Source organism: Lutra lutra, chromosome 8 (assembly GCF_902655055.1).
Source record: "Lutra lutra chromosome 8, mLutLut1.2, whole genome shotgun sequence".
Taxonomy (NCBI): domain Eukaryota; kingdom Metazoa; phylum Chordata; class Mammalia; order Carnivora; family Mustelidae; genus Lutra; species Lutra lutra.
Genome location: NC_062285.1, coordinates 16,074,754 through 16,096,419, shown reverse-complemented (window position 1 = coordinate 16,096,419; position 21,666 = coordinate 16,074,754). Strand labels below are relative to the sequence as shown.

General features: G+C 44.0%; 1 protein-coding gene across 3 annotated transcripts in view; it reads left to right on the top strand.

Annotated features, from left to right (window-relative positions):
* KIAA1217 (KIAA1217 ortholog) overlaps positions 1-21,666 on the top strand; it is a 750,245-nt gene that overhangs the window by 421,089 nt on the left and 307,490 nt on the right. The gene's annotated exons all lie outside the window — the stretch shown is intronic.

Sequence of the window (21,666 nt, the reverse complement as noted above, 5' to 3'; positions counted from 1 at the left end):
CATTTAGTAAATTTAGTAAAGTCATTTGTTGGTTAAACATCACAGGCATGATGATCTTCCTGGGGTTCAAGACAGCCTAGGCGAGACCTAGCCTGAGATGGAACAGCCTTCTGACCTTCTCCTGAAGTCAGAGTGGCTGTCTTGGCAGGGACCAGGCCAGGCCATCTCACTTCTGGGGGCCTGAGGCTTTTTCCACCTTGGCCCAACATTGACTTCTGTGGAAACTCACTGGATTTTCTCCATCGACCAGCCCCTTTCCTCACTGACCCCACTCCCTTCCCTTACTTTATAAAAACACTATTTTCTGTCATCATTTAGACCAAATATAGGAATTGGGCTTTATCTCCATTCATGGTTGCCATCTATTGTGAAAGGGTGCCCGAGGTACTACATTAAGAAAGGGTGCCCGAGGTACTGCTGAGCAGGGTTCTGGTCAGGATTCAGTGATAAAGAGGAATATGATGGGTCAGGAAGGTCCTAGAGAACAGTGGCAACAGGTTTACAAAGCATTTGTCTTTCCCTGTCTAGACACTATCTCTTCCCTTAAAACCATGACCTTTGTTACAAAAAAGATGCCGTATGTATACAATGGAATATTAAGCAGCCATAAAAGGGGAGTGAAATCTTGCCATTTCCAGCAACAGCTAGAGAGTATATGCTAAGCGAAATAGGTCAGGGAAAGACAAAATACCCTATGATTTCACTCATATATGGGATTTAAGAAACTAAACAAGCAAACGGATGGGAAAAAGAGAGAGAGAGATGAACCAAGAAACAGACTCTTTACCTTAGAGAACAAACTGATGGTTACCAGGGGGGTGGTGGGTGGGGGAATGGGGGAATTTTTAACTCTCAGACTGCTGCTGAAATTGAATTCGGGTGATTTCTGAGGGTATGAGACATAGAGAACTAAAAATTTTAAGATTTGAATTCCTATTTGAATAGTTAAAAAAAAAAAAACTACGACCATCAATAATTCGCTTTCTACTAGATGCTAGGTAATAAGGCAGATAGAAGTATAGATACAGACAAGGGTGTACAAGTCCCAGTCCTTAAAGCGTGCTTATGAACATAATTTTTAAAAAGTAATTATAGATAACAGTAAAATGTTTTACATTAAAAAAAATAAGGAGGGAATTAGTATTTTTTTGAGATGAGGAAACAGGCCTGAAGAAAGTATGTCATTCGCCCGAGGACACACACAAGCAAGCAGATAAGCTGAGCTTCGGTCCTGGGTTCGTCTGCCTAGAGCATGGCCTCATTCCAAAGAAAACTTGTAAGCAGAAGCTGAAATATTACAGGGCTATTTCCTCTGTGCCACGGAGACCTCTGGCAAGGAGGGGGGTGTGTGTGGAGAATTCTTTCCCTCAGTGATGCCCGCGTTGTGTTTTTTAGGAGAAACATGAGAGAAGAGCTGATTCCTCGAGAATTAGATTCTTTTCTCTATGATAAAGTGAGGTGGGAAGAGCGAGCAGGCTCGCCCAGATGTCGGAGGATTTTCTGACGTCCCCCTGCAGCAGCGGAAGGGACGGCCCCCCTTTTAGTGCCCTCAGCAAAGCCAGTCTCAGGCTCTCCCTGGCCACCGCTTGACATGAGCAGTGTTCGCACGTGTTAGCCTCAGAGGACACCCTGCTTTCCAGCCAGCTCTCCGTTCCTGGAGAAATTGTTTTTCATTTTTTAAGCAAAACAAAACCCCACAGTAAAGAGACCTTTTTTTCATCTGGGTCACCCAGTGGTGGTTCTGAGGGTGTGTTTCCACGCTCAGGTGCTTGCCAACTGTGTGACAGGGGCTGGAGGGGCTCCTTCGGGGGGCATGGTTCACGAGATTCCGGCTGCCGGCAGGGCCTGGTGAACCAGGCAGGGAGGCTGGCTGCCCCTGGGAGCCGACTTAACTCCAGAAACACGAGGTACAGCCACATTTCTCGACATTTTCCGCACATCACATCTTTGCACTGTGCCCACTATTGTCTTTATTGGTTTTTGAATTACCAAGGGCATTGAAACTCAGAGCTTCGAGGCAAGATGGCTCTCAGTAAACGTATCAGCACTTCTCATCACACTGGGTGTAAAATTTCACAAGACCCTCATGGTTTGCCCAAGTCAGCCCTTCTTGACCGTGTTCTAATGCTCTCCCCTTTATTTCCTCTGTTCTGGTCTCTTCTAGAGACTTTTTGGTGCTCCGACAATTTACCGGACAAGCTTTGCCTCAGGATGTTTGCACATGTTTACTGTTCCTTCTACCCGGAATGTTTTCCTCTGGGTAACTGCGTGGTCCCCTTTATCACCTCATGTCAGTCCCTAAGCACCAACATTACCTCACGGAAGACACCTTCTCTGATCATCAGCATTGAAATAACACTGCTATCATGCTCTACCCTTTGTCCTGCTTTGTTTTTTATTACAATGCATCTACCAGCCTTTGTTTACCGTTACCTATGCCACCAGAAGGCTAGCTCCATGAGGATAAGAAATGTGTCTTGCTCCCTATTATATCCCAATGCCTAGTAGTTATTCAGTAAATCCAAAAAATAATGATAAATGAAATGTAGGTTTGGAAAAGATGATGGTAATCAAGCAGTAAGTCAGGTTTTACTGAGTACTTAACCTGTCCTGGGTTCACTGTGCTAAGTATGTATAGCTTTTAGGCATCCAAGGGCACCAGGACCCTTCCGAGGGAAAGGGTGGTTCTCACAGATGGAATAAATTTCTCTTCTAGTTTTGGTCGCCATCTTGCTTTTGTGGCGGTCCAGTCATGGCATTTGTGATGTTGAACAATTTATAGAAAATAAAGTATCCTACACTCATAAAACAGTAAACATCTAAGCACTACTGTTCTGGATGACAATTCACTAATATTCAAAAAGTTTTGAGGGATTTTTTTTTCCAGAAATGGGCTATATTTAATAGCAATAACTGACTATATTATGCCAGTCCATCTCTTTCCTACCCACAGAAAATGTACAGATTTTGCCCTAGTGTAGGGAGTATTGGGTCTAATTATTGACACATATCCATGCTTTACACAAAAACCTGAATTAAGAATAACACTTTTTAATGCTAGTCTGCCTCTGTCCTAACTACAGCAGCATTGAAAAGACTCTGTTTCATGTTCAATATTTTGCAGCATTTGCTGCTCCTTATCTGGTGGCAAGTTGAGACTTCAGAATCGGGAAATAGAGTCACTACTGTAAGCAGGAGAAGAAGATGGGAGTCCCAGGGGGAACTGGCCTTTGTGTTTGATGAATGAGTCTTTTTCTGGTGTCTCTGTTCTTTGGTTTTTAAAAGGAAACAGATACACTCTTCTCTCTGTCCCTACATCCATTGTGTGAAATTTGCCTCATTTGGGGACTCCATTATTTTCCTGGCTGTGAAATGGAGAATCCATGGGGTTTGCTGGAATGCACTGCCTGGACGTATTCCCAGGGGAGACTCTTCTCTGGCAACCTTCCTCATACTACAGTCTGGGGAAGACTTAGAAAGTAAATCCACATTCTATGATAGAGAGAGGACAAAGGCAGTGGTGAATGCATATGGTGATCAAAAGACCTTCCCCACTTCTGACTTTTTGTTCCTCTCCCTGCCACCTCTACTGTGTACATAACAAAAGATGGAACTTGGCCCCATCCACTTCTGTTCTAAATTGACTGGAGTTGCATGACTCTAAAAAACGCTCTATAAAATTAAAGGAAAGTCTGTATGGACCGAAAGCTCGAAAAATTAAAGATAGCATGGTTTGCAATTGCAAGGTATTCTCACTGGAACTACCTCATGGGTAAAGAGGCTTCATGTCCTCTGGGTGCTGTGGCTGTGACATCCTCCAAAGGGGGTTCCAGACGGACGTGCTTGTTACAGGGTGGTGGTCTGCCCAGTAATGATTCATGGAAAAGCAACATTCCCGTGTAGTTTTGTAAACACTCTCTTTTCTCTGAATGGCATCAGCCAGACTGAGCCTTACCAACCCATGGGGGCTAGCTAACAGCCCAGATTGGCAGGCTCAGTCTGCCAAGAACCAACAAGGCATAAAGCTCTTCATTTACTCGGAGACTTCACTTTGTTCAGTCAGAACTGTCCTCAGCCGAATTACACACTGCTGAACTGTGAACGCTCTAAGTGGTAACGTTGGTCATAGGTGTCATCATCGACGTCACCGTCATGTCATAGTGAACTTACAACTCCAAAATATACATCCCCGACGAGAAACGTTCCAAGAAACGTCTCCATTGAGAAGATCTCTTAAATAAGGAAGATGGCATGACTGAAAGGGACTTCCTCACTCTAGATATTTATGAAGACCTTGTGGCATGTTTTTAAAATAAAAGTCCTTGAAAAAATTCTTAATAAAAGCACTGAAACTATGTAAAGTAAAATATTGTTTTTCCTTCGGTGGTGATCAACACCAGAATCCAAATCATAGAAAACAACTAGGAGTTAGTGAAAGCTTCCTGTAATCTAGTAGCTATGAGGAGCAGTTTACATACTTATTTTAATATAATCCTCATGACATCCTCTGAGATCAGTGCTATTTTTTCTAAGAGAGAAAGAGAGAGCAAGCGCTGACATACACATGCAGAGAGTAGAGGGGCAGAGGGAGAGAGAGAGATACTCTTAAAGAAGGCTCCACGGCCAGTGCGGACCTGGTCATCCAGTGCGGGGCTCATCACACGATCCTGAGGTCATGACCTGAGCCAAGACAAGGAGTCAGATATTTAACTGACTGAGCCATCAAGGCAACTCGAGGGCAGTGCTATTTTTATCCCCATTCTACCAAAGAGGAAACTGAGGTTGTGAGAGGACAGATGACCTGACAAAGGTCATCTAGCTGGTATGTGATGGAAGTGGAATTCAAACCTATAATTGTGGGCTTCTGTACTGAATGTGTAATCCACACAATGGGGTACAGAACAGAACTGAGTAAATCTGACATTCTCAATTTCTATTGAGGCAGCAGCCATTTGAACGGAAGCTAAGGCTTTGCTGTGACTTGCCCTGAGGTGGTGAAAAAGGAGAAAAACTTTAAAGAAAAAGCTGTCAAATAATTTGTCATTTCTAGAGGAGCCATTTTCCTACTACCACTAAACCAAGAAGGTATTTTCTTCCAGTCCTGATTCAGATACAGGATAGGAGTCTGTTTCAGGATTCTGAAAGAAGACAGCTCAGTCACAATTTTGAAAGATAGTCTGTATAGTTTTTTGTTTTGTTTTGTTTGTTTTGTTTTAAGAGAGAGCATGTACAAGTGCTAGCCAGGGTGGGTGGGGTGGGTGGCAGAGGGAGAGGGAGAGGGAAAATATCCAGCAGACTCCCCACTGGGCATGGAGCCTGACAGGGGGCTCAATCTCACAGCCCTGAGATCATGACCTGAGCTGAAATCAAGAATCAGACGCTTAACCACTGAGCCACCCAGGCACCCCTCTGTGTAGTTCTTAAAAACACAAACTCTGGGGTCAAACTCTCTGAGTTCAAATTCTGGCCCTGATACATACAAGGTGTGTGACCTTGGGAAAGTTAGCTTCTCTGTGCCTCTGTTTACTCATCTGTAGAATAGAGACAATAATAACACCTATTTCTCCGAGCTGTTGGGAGAATGAGAGTCAATATTTGTCCAGTGGTTAGAGCACACTTGGCACACCATACAGTTGGCCTTTTCACAATGTGGGGGCAAGGGGTGCTGACCCCCCAGTGCAGTCGAAAATCCATGTTTAACTTTTGCTTTCCCCAAAACTTAACTACATTAACCTGCTGTTGACTGGAAGCCTTACCGATTATATCAATAGTTGATTAACACATTTTTTTTATATTTGCATGTTTATATATATGTAAAATATAAAAATAAAATTATATAATATATAACTTTTTCTTACAATACAGTAAGCTAGAGAAAAGAAAATGTTATTGAGAAAACTATAAGAAAGATAAGTACTTAGTACTCAGTACTTAGTACTGTACTGTATTAATCACACATGAAAAATCCACATATAAGTGGACCCATGCAGTTAAGCCATGTTGTTCAAAGCTCAACTGTAAGTACTTTATAAAGTGTTGGCTACTACTAGTGCCCACGTGGGAATAATCCTTAAGACCCAATAGTTGACCAAAGAGGTCAGTGCTATTCATGCTTCCCTTCCTGTCCACAAGTTCAAACTCAAGGCTCTCCATGCATCTTGGTCTAAAGGAATTTAAGGTCTATTGTTCACTCCTGTTTTCCCCTTTTGTGATGTGATGCTTCAGACCTTCTCTCAACTTCCTGGCTCACTCTTAAATGAACCATGGACTTTTACTTTGTTCAGCACCCAAAATAGTAAGTTTCAGTCAAGTTAACTAGCAAGGTAATTCAGATTCCAGCTTGCTGCCTTGTGATCTGGCCAGCTCACGCCTTCACCTCAGGGTGTCCCCTGGGGATGTCCACATCTTAGGATCCACACCCCCTCACCAGGCCCTAGGGAAAAGGAAGGCATCCCTCCCCACCACCTTCATGCCTACACACACATGCACACCCAAGACTAAAGCTATCCCTTAAAACCTAATTTCCTATTACAGAGGAGGATTCTTCCCGGGAGATTGAAGAGTGAGAATTCCATGTCCTTCTTAGGGAAACCATATCCTTCCAACAAGAGAGTGTTCTTGCCTCTTGGCCACCAAAGAAATAATTTATATGAGAACATCTTGTTCTGACATAGTACATTTGGGGTCACAGCTCAGCTAAAATACTCAGCTTATGTAATCAGGTCACCAAACTTCGTCACCTGAAATATCTGCATTCAGGCATTGCTTTAGTACATTGTTGTCTTTCCCTTGCTTACATTTTATTGATTAAAAAAGCCTTTGTCTGCCAAAGGTTAAATTCAAGTCTGTAAGGAGCTATAAAGGGCTTATAACTTTGATTGATTAAATTAATTTGATTATTAAGACTTAAGGTGTAGTCTCAGGGAAGTCCTTTAGAAAGAACAACCTGATATGTTCCCACCAACAGGCACACAGACACACACAGAATGCATAAATTACGGAAAGAATATTGATGACTTGGCATGATATTCTTTACAAAGGGGTCCCTGTAAACGTCTTCACAAGGACACAGATTACAGGCCCTTCCAAAGGTTTACATGGGAAGAGATGGTGACTCTGACAAGGTAGGTCAGATGTGCGATCTCTTTTTTTAAGGTAGAGAGAGACGATCTCCTTAAATGGAACTGTGTAAATTGGATATAGAGTTCTAGAGAAAGGAAGTGATTTTGGTGGAATATTATTCAGCCACAGAAAGAGAAGGAGCTTTTGCCATTGTAGCAACATGGATGGACCTTGAGGGCATCATGCTAGGTGAAATCAGTCAGACAGAGAAAGACAAATACTGTATGATCACTTATATGTGGAATCTAGAAGAGCTGCACTCAGAGAGACAGAGTATATTGATGGCTGCCAGGAGTTGGGGGGATGGTGGAATGGGGCAGATGTTGGTCAAAGGGTCCAAACTTCCAGTTAGGAGATGAATGAGTTCTGTGGGTCTGGTGTATAGTGCCCTGCGTGACAATCGTTAACAATACTGTATTTATATTTGAAAGTTGTTTAGAGAGTAAGGCCGAAACGTTCTCAACACAACAACAAAAATGGTAATTATGTGAGGTAATAGATGTGGTAATCATTTCCCAATATATCTCTATATCAAATCATCACATTGTACATCTTAAACATACACAATGTGGGACGCCTGGGTGGCTCAGTTGGTTAAGCAGCTGCCTTCGGCTCAGGTCATGATCCCAGCGTCCTGGGATCGAGTCCCACATCGGGCTCCTTGCTTGGCGGGGGGCCTGCTTCTCCCTCTGCCTCTGCCTGCCATTCTGTCTGCCTGTGCTCGCTCGCTCTCCTCTCTCTCTCTGACAAATAAATAAAATCTTTAAAAAAAAAAAAAACATACACAATGTTTATGTCAGTTGCATCTCAATAAAGCTGGGAAAATGTATTTTTTAAAAAACTAATTTAGGGCCTGAGTAGCTCTGTGAATGGGGGTGTCACAGACCTAGGTGGGCTCATGGGTCAACCAGATTTGGAAGGAGAGGGGCGAGGAGTGATAAATTAAGAATTTTGCTTGGGGCATGTTAAATTTGAGGAGCCCATAAGATACCTAGCTGGCAACTATGAAGAGACAGATGTGCAAATCTGGGGCTCCAAAGAGAGGGAGGAGAGGAACCTGAAGAAGGGATCTGCAAGGAGAAGAAGGAGGTGAGGGCAGTATCCCAGAAGCCAGTGAAAAGAGCATTTCAGGTGGAAGGAGGTGAACAAGCATCTTAAATGCGGCAAAAGGCCAACTGAAACCGGGGCTGAGTTGACTATTGGCTTTATCAAGGTGAGGTTGGTCACACCCACCTTAAGTGTGAGGGCGTTCAGTGGCAGGGGTGTTGAGACAAGAGTCTGAGGGCAACTGTAAAGGGACCTATAAAGGGAATCTTCGTGGAGATTCCCCAGCAGGCTCTGACTCTAAATTGGGACTGAGAAATGACATGGGGTCTTAGTATCTTCCCATAATCCTAGCTATCTTGAATACAGGTAGCGCTTTTATTTTTAACTTTTTCAAAGAGTTCATGTATTTATTTGAGAGAGTGAGCATGAGCCGGGAGGAAGGGCAGAGGGAGAGGGAGAAGCAGGCTGCCCGTTGAGCAGGGAGCCCGATGCGGGGTTGATCCCAGGACCCCGGGATCATGACCTGAGCCGAAGGCAGATGCTTAACCCACTGAGCCACTCAGGTGCCCCTGCGTAGAGCTTTTAAACGTCTCATAGAGGAGGTGGTTTTGTTGTCATCAAAGCACATGAAATATATAATTTTCTGAAATGTTGGTAATGAACATTATTACTGAAGTCTCAGAACTGGAGGACTTAAGGGAATGACCATGAGGATGCTGTTAACCCCATCACTGTACACATAAGCACTGGGATGACGCACAGCAGAGGAGCCCTTCGAAGGGTAGTCTCCCACCCGCTCCCACCCCTCTCCACTGCACCGCCCTCACCTGGTTAGGGCCTGGCTGGTTCACCTTGCATAGGAAAGAGTAGATCTTATACTAACCCTCAGAGGTAGCGGTACACCTTGGTGCACCGGAGTGGAGTAGGGGGTTGGGTTGGTTTGGGGATCTGGTCGGAAAGCTGAGCTGCAGCCCAGTTAGGTGGCACTGGAGGGCAAGAGTGAAGATACACTGAGGTTGACCGTAGAGGTGAGGATTGGAGACTGAAGCGGGCAACCAGTCGGAAGGAGAGCCGGAAGCTAGGAGAAAATTGGACTCAGAAAGAAGAGATGTTGAGCAGAGATTCCCAGAATGGGAGGGAGATGTACAAAGATATTATTTATTTATTTATTTATTTATTTATTTATTTGAGAGAGAGGGAGGAAGCATGAGCAGGGGGGAGGGGCAGAGGGAGAGTGGATCTCAAGCAGACTCCCCACTGAGCATGGAGGCCAATGTGGGGCTCGATTCCATGACTGTCCTTTATAGCAATAGTTTTGGGAGAAAAAGCTCACAGTTGCCTTATAGGATCATCTCATGGGGTCATATTCGTGCTATTGAGATATTATGTACCCAAAAAGGGTATGTTGAAGTCCTAACCCCTATCCAGGCCAGTGAATGTGACCCTGTTTGGAAATAGGATCTTTGTAGAGGTCATTAGGTTGAGATATGGTCGCACTAGAGTTCAGTGGGCCCTGATCCGATATGACTGGTGTGCTTATCATAAGAGTAAAGTGTGGACACAAACACAGAAGGAAGATGCCCACGTGAGGATGAGGCCACGTGGGAGCTATGCGCCACAAGCCAAGACAGGCCTAGAGCTGCCAGACGCTGCAAGAGGGAAGGAAGTCTCCTTCCCTAGAGGCTTGGGAGGGAGTGCGGCCTTCTAACAGCTTGATTTCAGACTTCCAATGTTCCAGAAGAGCGAAGAAACAAATTTATCTTTCTTTTTTCTATTTTTTTAAAATTTATCTTTTTTTTAAGACATTCAGTTTTCCATAACTTTTTACAGCAGCCCTAGGAAACCAATATAGGAACTATAGACATTTTTGGACTTACACATGTATCTATGCACATAAATCTGGATAAAGATTTTCTACTACTTTTACAAATCTCAAAGAGGATGAGGTTTAAAAAAAAAAATCTCAACTCAGGAAAAAAAATGCATAAAATCCAAATCAATGCCTCTATTTTTTCCCCAAGTAATTAAACAAACGTAAGGTGGTGGCGGAGGCTAGCTTCACTTGATTTCCAGTGAATAGTGCTGATGAGTCAGGACCATTACTCGTCTCTGAAAATGCCCCGTAAAAAGCAAAATCTGAGTGTTGTGTTTACGAAAGTGATACCATATGTTGGTTGATTAACAAGTTGTCAGAATATTAGAAGTTCTTGGCTGATTGCAAGAAGGAGCATCTGTTTGCTGAATCTCTTATCTAATGTGTGTACAGATATCGTCAGGTTTGGCACTTTTCCTAAATATCAGATACAAATTCCTGCAGTATTTAGCCTTCGGAGAGTAACACTGACGTACCGCTTAGGTTTAAGATGTTTATTCTCAGGAAGGCAAGGGGAGTGAGGCCAGAGAGATGACACGTATACGTAAAAATGTCACGTACCATTCTGGATCATTTTACTGTTATGCCTTGTACCGTCTACCACAACTAACATTGACTTGAATGTTACTTGCATGGAAATTTAAGGGGGGGAAAGGATTAAATCAACTTGAGAGCCATTTATTGCTTTATCTGTGGATAGACTTTCACAAGGCTTTCTATTTCTAAAGGGACGTACAGTTCACAAATGCTCCCACACCGCATCCCTACAACCCTATAAAGATGGCAAGAAATTGTATCTCTGTTTCACAGAGGAAGAATCTGGAGGGGAGCTGAGGGGAGTCCATCATTCAGGTGTTGAAACCAGGACGTAAAGCCAGCTCCTTTCAGTTCCTTCCTAGCACCACCTACAAACCCATATATTCAGGAGCCAGTTGGCACTCTCGACAGGATCTAGTCAGGGTGAAATTCTGGAATTTTCCTTTGTTCCTTTTTAAAAAGATTTTATTTATTTATTTGAGAGAGAGAGAGAGAGCACGGGGGGTGGGAGGGCAGTGGGAGAGGGAGAAGCAGACTCCCTGCTGAGCAGGGAGCCCTATGCGGGACTCGATCCCAGCACCCTGGGATCATGACCTGAGCCAAAGGCGGACGCTTGACCAACTGAGCCACCCAGGCCCCCCTCCTTCCTTTGTTCCTTTCCACAATCCCTGTTTGAGTCAGTCAGCCACCATATATTGGGGTTGGGCCATTTTGTTTTCAGCAGGTAGCTTCTGTTTGGGAGGAAAAACTTTTCCTCTAGCCTTCAGTGTGTGGGGGTGGGGGGAGGCTGACAAATTTAGCTGAGAAAGAACAGATTAACAGGAGGAAAGGAAAACAAATTTTACAAATGTTTTACATGGATGAAACTTGAAGTGGTTCATGAATTTGTATACCATTTTCACAAAGGCTCTTCTTTGGACCTCAAGGGACGATAAATTGCACAAATTTATTGTGCAAAGTAATGAGAAAATATATTAGGAGGGGGCTCCTGGGTGGCTCTGTTGGCTAAGCGTCTGCCTTCGGCTCAGGTCATGATCTCAGGGTGCTGGGATCAATCCCCGCATAGGGCTCTCTGCTCAACAGGGAGTCTGCTTCTCCCTCTCTTGCTGCCTGCTCCCTATTTGTGTGCTCTTGCTCTCTCTCTTGAATAAATAAATAAAATCTTCTTTTTTAGAAAAAGAAAAATGTACGGGGGAAACTAATGAAAGGTAAGGGTAATTTTTTTTTAAGTTTTTAAAATTTATTTGACAGACAGAGATCACAAGTAAGCAGAGAGGCAGGCAGAGAGAGGGGGGAAGCAGGCTCCCTGCTCAGCAGAGAGCCCAATTCAGGGCTACATCCCAGGACCCTGGGATCATGACCTGAGCCGAAGTCAGAGGCTTTAACTCACTGAGCTACCCAGGCACCCTGAAAGATAAGGGTTATTTTAATAAGATGTGTTTATGTAGACTCATCTCAGTGCTGACCCTGTCTGCATGATAAGAGTTGTTCTCTTCTTCCAGGAACAGGAGTGGGGGACACCTTCACAAGGGGAAATTTATGCCCTGCTTTTAGGCAGAAAGGAGGACAGAGAGTCTCTCCTGTGTCTGCTGTTCCTTAATTGCTTTCAGCTCAAAATAATCCTTAAGCCAAAGTGGAATATTTGGGGGTTGAATATCCCGATCCGTTTCAATCCCTCTCCACCACTCATCGAAGCAGACATGAAATAAGTAAGGTGGAAAAAAGAACTTCTCTCATGTTAACTGAGTTCACAGTTAGACTAGATTTCAGTTGTTTTGCTTCCTTTGAAATTCCTCAGAGCTCGTGGTCTTAGAACTAAGCTCCTTTTTAACATGATGTACACACCACCTTCTTCTTTATCCTTGATTTTTTTTGTCCTATATTTTTATGACATACATCAAGCCTACATTATGGAAAAGTCTTTTGATACCTCAGGGAAATGGGACATATTATGAAAACAGAGTATTTTTTTTTAAGTATCTCAAATTTTAGCCCTTTATTTAAATTGCAAGGCAGGACTTTCCTTTGGGAGTTTCTGGCTGTCATTCCTTTGCTTAATGTCAGAGAGGGGAAAAAACTTCACCTCTATCCTCTTACATTCAGTGACTGGGACCTGTGAATTAAAGTGACAAGAGGCAGATTCACAGAAGAAGAGGTGTACTTCCTAGGCACAGAGGGGTCCTCACATAAAAGAATTAAAAACCTTACGACACCCCATGCTGGCTTAGTCAGTGGAGCATGGAGCATGCCACTCTTGATTTCAGGGCTGTAAGTTCGAGGCCCATGTTGGATGTAGAGATTACTTAAAAATAATACAAACAAACAAAAATTGAAAACCCCTAAAAGCAGGTAGACCTGGAAGCTTATACTATTTTAACAAAAGGTGGTAAATTATAGAGAGGTGACAGGGCAAAGGAAAAGAGGTTTGGGCTTCTACAGGAGTTGATTGTGGAAAGGTAGATTAGTATATGAGGGAAGATAAGGGTTTAGTAAGATAAGGATTTAGTAAGTCTGTTATGCGGATTCAGATTGGTGGCCTCTCTGGTGATAAGAGTCCTCTCAGCTTCCTGGTAGGAGAAAGGGGAGACAGGACACCTTTACAAAGAGAAATATATGTCCTCCTTTTTTTTTTTTTTAAGATTTTATTTATTTATTCAACAGACAGAGATCACAAGTAGGCAGAGAGGCAGGCAAAGAGAGAGGGGGAAACAGGCTCCCCGCTGAGCAGAGAGCCCGATGCAGGGCTGGATCCCAGGACCCTGAGATCATGAGCTGAAGGCAGAAGCTTTAATTAACCTACTGAGCCACCCAGGTGCCCCTGTATGTCCTCCTTTCAGACTGAAAAGAAGACAGCGGAGAGTTCCTCCTGCATTTGCTGCTTCTCCCTTCCCTTCACCTCAAAGTAATCCTTATGCCAAAGTGCCATATTTTAGGGGAGCCTATCCTGACCCCTTCAGTAACTTCAAGGACCTCTCCAGTCAGGCCCTTCTCTAGATTTCTAATCCTATTCCCCACCACTCAGTTTCTGGACTGTCCTCCAAGCAAAGTGCTTCACTTCTTATTCTTTCTCCCCTTCCTCTGACCTCACGCTTCTGTTGTCTCTCTGCAACACCATTTCTCCATCTCTTCCAAACTATTCCTCAAATTTCTTTTCCTATTTTAACAACTCCTCCCCTTCCCCACTCCCGCCCCGCAGACTTCCAGCCACTCCGGATGGCTGCTTCTAAGTGTGTTGGACTCTCATGGTCTGAGGACTTAATTTGACAATCCATCATTTCGTCCTTCAGATGGTCACTGGTTGTTTGAACAATTACACGAATCATCTGATGTTATTTAACTTCTCACATTTTGCTGCCTTTGTCTCTTTCACCTCAATTCTGCTTCTCTCCCCCTCCCCACCCCCATTCTCTGTATCCTGGAGTATTACTCTTCAAATACTCTTCAAAATATTACTGTCTGTATCTTGGAGTATTACTCTTTATTACTCTATCCTGGAATATTACCCTTTTTTAAATAATTTTTTTATTTTTTTTATAAACATATATTATTAGCCCCAGGGGTACAGGTCTGTGAATCACCAGATTTACACACTTCACAGCACTCACCATAGCACATACCCTCCCCAATGTCTATAACCCCACCCCCCTCTCCCTACCCCCCCTCCCCCAGCTACCCTCAGTTTGTTTTGAGATTAAGAGTCTCTTATGGTTTGTCTCCCTCCCAATCCATCTTGTTTCATTTATTCTTTTCCTACCCCCCAACCCCCCCACATTGCGTCTCCACTTCCTCATATCAGGGAGATCATATTGATAGTTGTCTTTCTCCGATTGACTTATTTCGCTCAGCATAATACCCTCTAGTTCCATCCACGTCGTCGCAAATGGCAAGATCTCATTTCTTTTGATGGCTGCGTAGTATATCCTGGAATATAACTCTTGAAGCCAAGAAAAACCTGGACCGAAATCCTCCAGAGCTCTTGTTAAAAAGCTCGATTCCCGGGCTGGATCATGGATCTGCTACGCTGGCTTCCCAGGACTCTTCTGCATAGTGAAACTTATGAATCATGGATTTAGACAGCACATGCCAGTCATTCATTCATGTGTTCATTCAACAATGATTCAGGCACAGATCAGGGGAGAGGTACATGGAATCCAGCGCTGACTGAGGCTGACGTGGTCGCTGTTAGCTAGGAATTTCTAACCTCCTTTGGGAAACTGACAATGAGGGAGGGCTTAAAAGTTGATGTAGGGGGGCGCCTGGGTGGCTCAGTGGGTTGGGCCGCTGCCTTCGGCTCAGGTCATGATCTCAGGGTCCTGGGATCAAGCCCCGCATCGGGCTCTCTGCTCGGCGGGGAGCCTGCTTCCTCCTCTCTCTCTCTGCCTGCCTCTCTGCCTGCTTGTGATCTCTCTCTGTTAAATAAATAAATAAAATCTTAAAAAAAAAAAAAGTTGATGTAGGTTACAAGGTGAGATGAAAGGAACCGCGGGAGCGTTGGAGCGGGGGCCAGATGTGGTAGGGGTAGGCATCAGAGAACGCTTGCTTGTTCAGGAGGAGTTGAGACCCGAGGAGGAGTAGGACTTGGCGAGGAAGGGAGAGTGGAAGGGGACGAGGGCCAGAAGGAAGAACATGCAGGAAGCTCTGAGGTGGGAAGGAGGATGGCGCCTTCTTGGGAGGGACGGGGAGCAAGGTCAACAGGACTTGAGCCCCCAGGCAGAAGTGAGGGAGGAAGAGTTAGAGAAGTAGCACGTGAGCAGATCGTGCAAGACCTTGTGGGCAGGCTGAGGGGTTTGGAACGTGTCCTAAGGGCAGCCACTGGACGGAAGTGGCATGATCATTTCTATCTTCCAGATCACGTCAGCTCTAGATTGGACAAGTGTGTACCTGGAGACACGGGCTGGGCGGTCTTTGCAACCTTCTGGGAGAGAGGTGATGCCGGTTTGTCCAGAGCGCTGGTGGGATGAATTCAGATGGTACACGGGAAGTCCATGAGGCGGACTTCAGTGATTAATTAATTACCTGTTGTGATGGGGGGAAAAAAAAAAAGGTGGGGTCAGGGATGTCTTTCATTTTTGTTTTGATAACAGTGCTTGGAGCCGTGGAACCCTGAAGAAGGACCAGGCTGTGAGGACACAATTACAAGTCCGTTTTTGTATGCAGAGACTTTGAACTACCTATGCAACATTCAGGTGGAAACTACCATTGATTTTCTCATATTTCAGAAGAAAAAGTGGGCTTTGACAGAACTGTGGAATGTAGATTAGCACCCGTGGGGATCCTGTCAGAAGACCACATAGATGCTGATCCTCTTGGTGGGATTTTTTTTTTCTTATTTACTTAATATTTGGTGATCAGCTGAGTTCATAGCTCTGCATTTTTTAAAAAAGATTTTATTTATTTGTTAGAGAGAGAGATCACGAGTAGGCAGAGAGGCAGGCAGAGAGAGAGAGGGAAGCAGGCTCCCCGCTGAGCAGAGAGCGCCCCAAGTTCTGCATTTTTAAAATCCATCTTCAAGAGTGACTCTTTTCTATAAGGAAGTGATGATGGCTCTGTTTGCTTGTTTGTTTGAACTTGGTTTTGTTTCGGAAGTAGGTTTGGGTCCGTTGGTCTCTTTGCCTGTGTTTATGCTTGTCTGGGGAGAGGGGAGCTTCGTGGGGCTGTGTTTGTTCTTTCAAGTTCATCTGTAAACACAACTTGGTCATTCAGCTGTGGGTGAGCTCACATATCCTGGAAGATACCAGAGAATGTCCATGAAGAGGACAAGTAAGAACAAGAATTCTGTCATTCTCTAGGGACATCGCAGTGCTACTGGTGAAAATTGGCGTCCAGTGAGCAAATTTAGGGCTATTTGCAAAGCTGCGTGGGCCTTTGATGAAAGTGCACTCTAGGTGTGCCATGGTTTACATTTGCTAGGACTCTCCCAATGGAGCCTAATTTCCAAGAAAGAGCAGATCATGGAAAGCTGTGCATTCTCCTCCTACCCCCTTTGTTTGATTTTCCTTCCCTTTTTTTTCCTGTTCATCATCTGCATCTCATTCATCTCCCCCAAAGAGGAGGATGAATAAAGAAGCAAAGGGGCAAAACCACTGTGTCCTAAAAATAACTACCCCCAGTCATTGTTCTCGAAGTTTCAAAAAAAATACATAGAGCTTTTTATAACCAAGCCCGAATGCCAGAAGGTAAAAGCATGGATGACCATTGCGTTGGCCCTACAGTTTCAGTGTGAGAAACTTCCCCACACAGTTTCTGAGCAATGCTCAGCTTGACTCTACTGGGTTATTCTTAGTGGCCGGGAGCTCCCCCTCTATTTTAAGAATCAACCCATTGTATTACTAAATCTAATTAGACAGAATATCTTTCTTGCTACGAATCAAAATAAGCCCGCTCGCCGACACTTGACACTTGTTCCGCACCTCTCAGCAACACAGAATAAATCTATTCTGTATTCTGTGTGACAGCCTTTCAAATGTATTAAGACAACTGCCGTGTCTCCTCGAGCATTCTCCTCTACAAACTAAATGTCTCCAATCCCCTCAGATGCATTTCTTCTACGACACAGTTTCTGCATTCTTCACCATCTTTCTCCAAATGAGTCTCCCCTGGGCCCTCTCAAAAGGTAGTTGCCCCTTTCTGAGCGACACCCAGGCCGACCAGAGCCTTCCAGGGCCGGGCGCCTGCCTCTAAGTCCATCTTGTGTTTCTTTCCGTGACAAACACTTCATTTGAAACAGAGGGCAGTGAGTTGGGGGCCGACGGAAGCATGGGCTGTGTGTTGTGTTTGGAGCTCTGAGACATTCCAAGCTTGGTGGAATATTTATGTTCGGTTTATAACAGAGCGGTTTTTCATCTTGTGGCACTTGACATGGGCTGAATCCCGGAGAAGTGACTGGCTAATAAAAGGGGGGGGCGGTTAGAAATTCCTCCAGAGTAAAATGGGAAGATGTTCCTGTTTTTCACTTTTCATGTGACAGTTGTACCTTAATCTGTTTTGAGAAACAGCTGTGATAACAGATGTTCATTTTAGATGGTATAGTTTTCGTGTGTGTGTGTGTGGCTCCTTTTTTTTTTTTTTTTTTATGGTAGGAAACCTAGCAAAATCCTTCTCATGGAGAGATGTTTATGAGAGCTCAGATCTTTCTGCTAGTGCAAATAGGCTGCCATTTGGACAGTGTGTTCACACCGTCAGGCACACTGCTAAGCACCTTCCAAGGGCCTGGTCCTCTCTCTGCCACAGGTTCTGTGTGGTTGTGCCTGGGGCCAACACCTCTTTTCTTGCCTCACGAGACTCCCCGTGTAGGCTTATAGCTAACATGGAGGGCACTCACTGGTCAGCAGAAGGTGTCTAATAGAAACAGGGAAGGTGAACCCATGGCTGGCCATATTAGACATAAAACCAGGAACAGCAGAAGATTGCTTTTCTTCCTGTAAGTCTTCACTCCCATGGTTGGACTTGGGCCCCACAGATAATCATTCACACTGTGGAAACACGGACATGTTGGCGAATCCAAGTCTTGACTGGTGCAGGGGTGAAAACTATCACCTCAGAAAAGAAGAGTTATTTCTCTCATTACATAGAGTGTATAATACAGATATGTGTAACATTTCTAAAGTAAGTGCTTCTGCATGTAAAACGAGAAAGACACACAACACCGAAGTAACAGTTTTCACCGATCTTAAAGCTTGACCTGCAATAAAGACAAGACCCTTAGGAAGAGTCTCCCCTTCCAGGCTCTGTTTCCATTTACCTATGCTCTGACAGGGGAAATTCTTTGCTGAAGAGTGAACCTTTGGGATCACCATTTACCCAACCATCACTGGTGTAAAAGTCTTTCTCCTTTCACTGTGTACCCTGTAAAACCACGGGTGACATTCCAGAGTATTGATGCTCCAAGATTTATCCTCCCTGGAAGACCTCTTTTTTTGTCGCAACTATCTGTTATTTTATTATTCTTTTTTTGTTATTTTATTATTCTTCATTTACTTTAATAAGTAACTTATACACATGATTAAAAAATGAGAATGCTAATTCCTACTTCTATTACCTGATTTACCACGTATCAGGAATGCCTTTTGAGCCCCCATTTGAAGAATTGGGAAATCAACATAACTAGTCTAACTTCTGTTCTCTCTTCCCAATACACGTTAGCAATATTGTTCTATTTAAATGGCCATTCATAAAATTTAAGTTCTGAAATTCTAATTTCTACAATTGTCTTTGTTTTAGGACTAAATATGTTCTGTCCTCAAAGCAGCCCTTTTCCTCCAGCTTTTTATTTATTTTTTTTAAAAGATTTTATTTATTTATTTGACACAGAAAGAGAGAGATCACAAGCAGACAGAGAGGCAGGCAGAGAGAGAGGGGGAAGCAGGCTCCCCGCTGAGCAGAGAGCTAATGCGGGGCTCTATCCCAGGACCCTGAGACCTTGACCTGAGCAGAAGGCAGAGGCTTAACCAACTGAACCACCCAGGCACCCCTATTTTTCTGAGTTCTTAAAATTAGATACCATTCGTTGGGACGCCTGGGTGGCTCAGTTGGTTAAGCAGCTGCCTTCGGCTCAGGTCATGATTCCAGCGTCCTGGGATCGAGTCCCGCATCGGGCTCCTTGCTCAGCAGGAGCCTGCTTCTCCCTCTGTCTCTGCCTGCCATTCTGTCTGCCTGTGCTTGCTCTCTCTCCCTCTCTCTCTGACAAATAAATAAAATCTTTAAAAAAAAAAAATTAGATACCATTCGCCTTTTTACTTGAATGACAGTGTGAAGTGTAGACTTCTTGAGTCACACTTGACCTCTCTGAAGACTTTTTACTGTTACACACTGCCTCGCAAAGTTGACCTTTTTCCTTGAATGATTTGACCTGTATCCGTTTTTGTCTTTGTCTATATTTCAATCTGTAGATTCAAATCTTTTATTTCAGGAACGCTTCCAGAGTTAGCTTTGGATATAATCATATCTTCTTCTCTTACATAGGCTTCTCCAGAGATGCTTATTATTTAAAAGTTGGCTCTCGTTTGTTTTCCTCAGCTGTGAGTTTTTATTTATTCAATTTCACTCTTTTCCCCCCCAGCTCATTTTACTTGGTTTCCCCAACTCTACACTCTCTGACTCAGATTGTGGTTCCAACATTGTCTCTCCTCTTTTCCTCTTCCGACATTGCCTCATATCTAAGCTGGTTTTATTTACGTGCCTTTGAAACTTTCATCACATCCCTGACCCACCAGCCCAGCTCATGTCTTTGGGATCTGTTCATAAGTGATTTCTGAAGATGTGATTAGGGATCCAATCTTTCACTCGATGTTCCTTAACCTGAGCTTTCCTCCTTGTCACAGCATCATAGGTTCATCAAGTTTCTGTCTCTCCTTTTTTTCCTTTTTGACATTTGTTCACATAACTTGTGTGCCCTGACTGACTCACCATAAGTAGGCTCCTCACAGTTCCACCATCTGCCCTGCCTCCTAGATCATGTTTTCTTTCTCAGTTTCTAGAAAATACCACTGTCTAGGTGTCTATCTCCTTTCACTAATACGTTCTTTGCTTTGACCCTGTCCCCACCTCATTGTGAAGCAGCCTGTTATCAACACAGAAGAGGGAACAAGGAACCCTGGGAATTTAAGGGGGTCATCCTGAGGGGGTTGACCCCATGCATGCAATTTCTTTGAAGTCCAGTGTTCTATCTTTAAAAGAAGGCAATATTTTTGTTCAGCTCCATGATTTCTGTGTTTGTGTTAAATATTTGTGGCAAGTGGTCTAAATTACTTAGCTATCATTACTTAGCTTAATTCTCCCACCTTAACTCCAATCTCTGAGTAAAACTGAACCTCAGAGAGATAAGCCATAATACTGTTTCAGGTCCTCCCAGCATGCCAGCGGGGATCCTGCCTTGAATAAACCACAAGTTTAAAAGGGCCCCTCATTAGCACCTCTGAATCTCCTCCTGTCTGCCATGGTACCTGATGCCTATATGTCGTTACATAATTGTTTGTAGAATTGACTGGAACTGAAGTTGGGAGATTTTTGTCTCCATGGCCAATAGGCCACTGCCTGTCTTAGCTTATTCTTGGTGCATTCTAGCTAAGATGTCATTGTTCTTCGTACTGAAGGAAAGATCAAGGTGAGGCCTTAAGGAATCCACTGTAATGTGTGTTTATACGGTGATTGCCGATACTCAGCCCTTGAAATAGGTGTTTCTGGCCATCCCCTCCAGCCTCAAGGAAACCAGACATTTTTCTGGAGCCTCAATGAGGAAGTCCAGCGGACAGTCTGGGAGCACACTGCCTGGTTACAAACCCTGGCACCACCCTTGACATTTGTGTGCCTGTGGGCTTGTCTGCTGACTCGTCAAGGCTTCATTTCCCTCCTTTGTTGTATGGGGATGATAAGAATACTACTTCAGCGGATACATGATGCCATGTATGGAAATGTTCAACCTAGATCCTGAGACAAAGTATGTCCTCATTAAATGACGATGTTCTTACTACTAAATGGTTGACTGAAGGAATAGAGAGATGGTAGGACGAACCCAAAACATTGTGGTTGAAAATACTTTGGGGGCGCCTGGGTGGCTCAGTGGGTTAAGACTCTGCCTTCGGCTCAGGTCATGATCTCAGGGCCCTGGGATCGAGCCCCACATTGGGCTCTCTGCTCAGCAGGGAGCCTGCTTCCCCCATTTCTCTGCCTGCCTCTCTGCCTACTTGTGATCTCTGCCTCTGTCAAATAAATAAATAAAATCTTTAAAAAAAAAATACTTTGAAAATGTGACCCAAAATCTAGGTAGCAGCTCTAGACAATAAGAAACTGCCTTTGTGTGAAACTCCTTAATTCCCTCAGTGAATGTAACAATTAACAATCTTGTCCCATCCGCCCCCCCCCACACAATGCACATACATTCCCACCCAGAAATAGTAAAATAGTCAGAGGAGGAAGGTTTGGCCTACAAGTCTGTGCTGTAGTCATTTCTCACCCTTCCTTCTAAAGCCTGAATTTCCCCGATAGCTTCGTGCATGTGGGACGCCGAACCACCTACTTCAGAGTAGAATGGTAAACAGCCTTGGGCTTCCACTGAGCTTGAGAAGTTAGCTTTCCAGCTTTCCCATAGC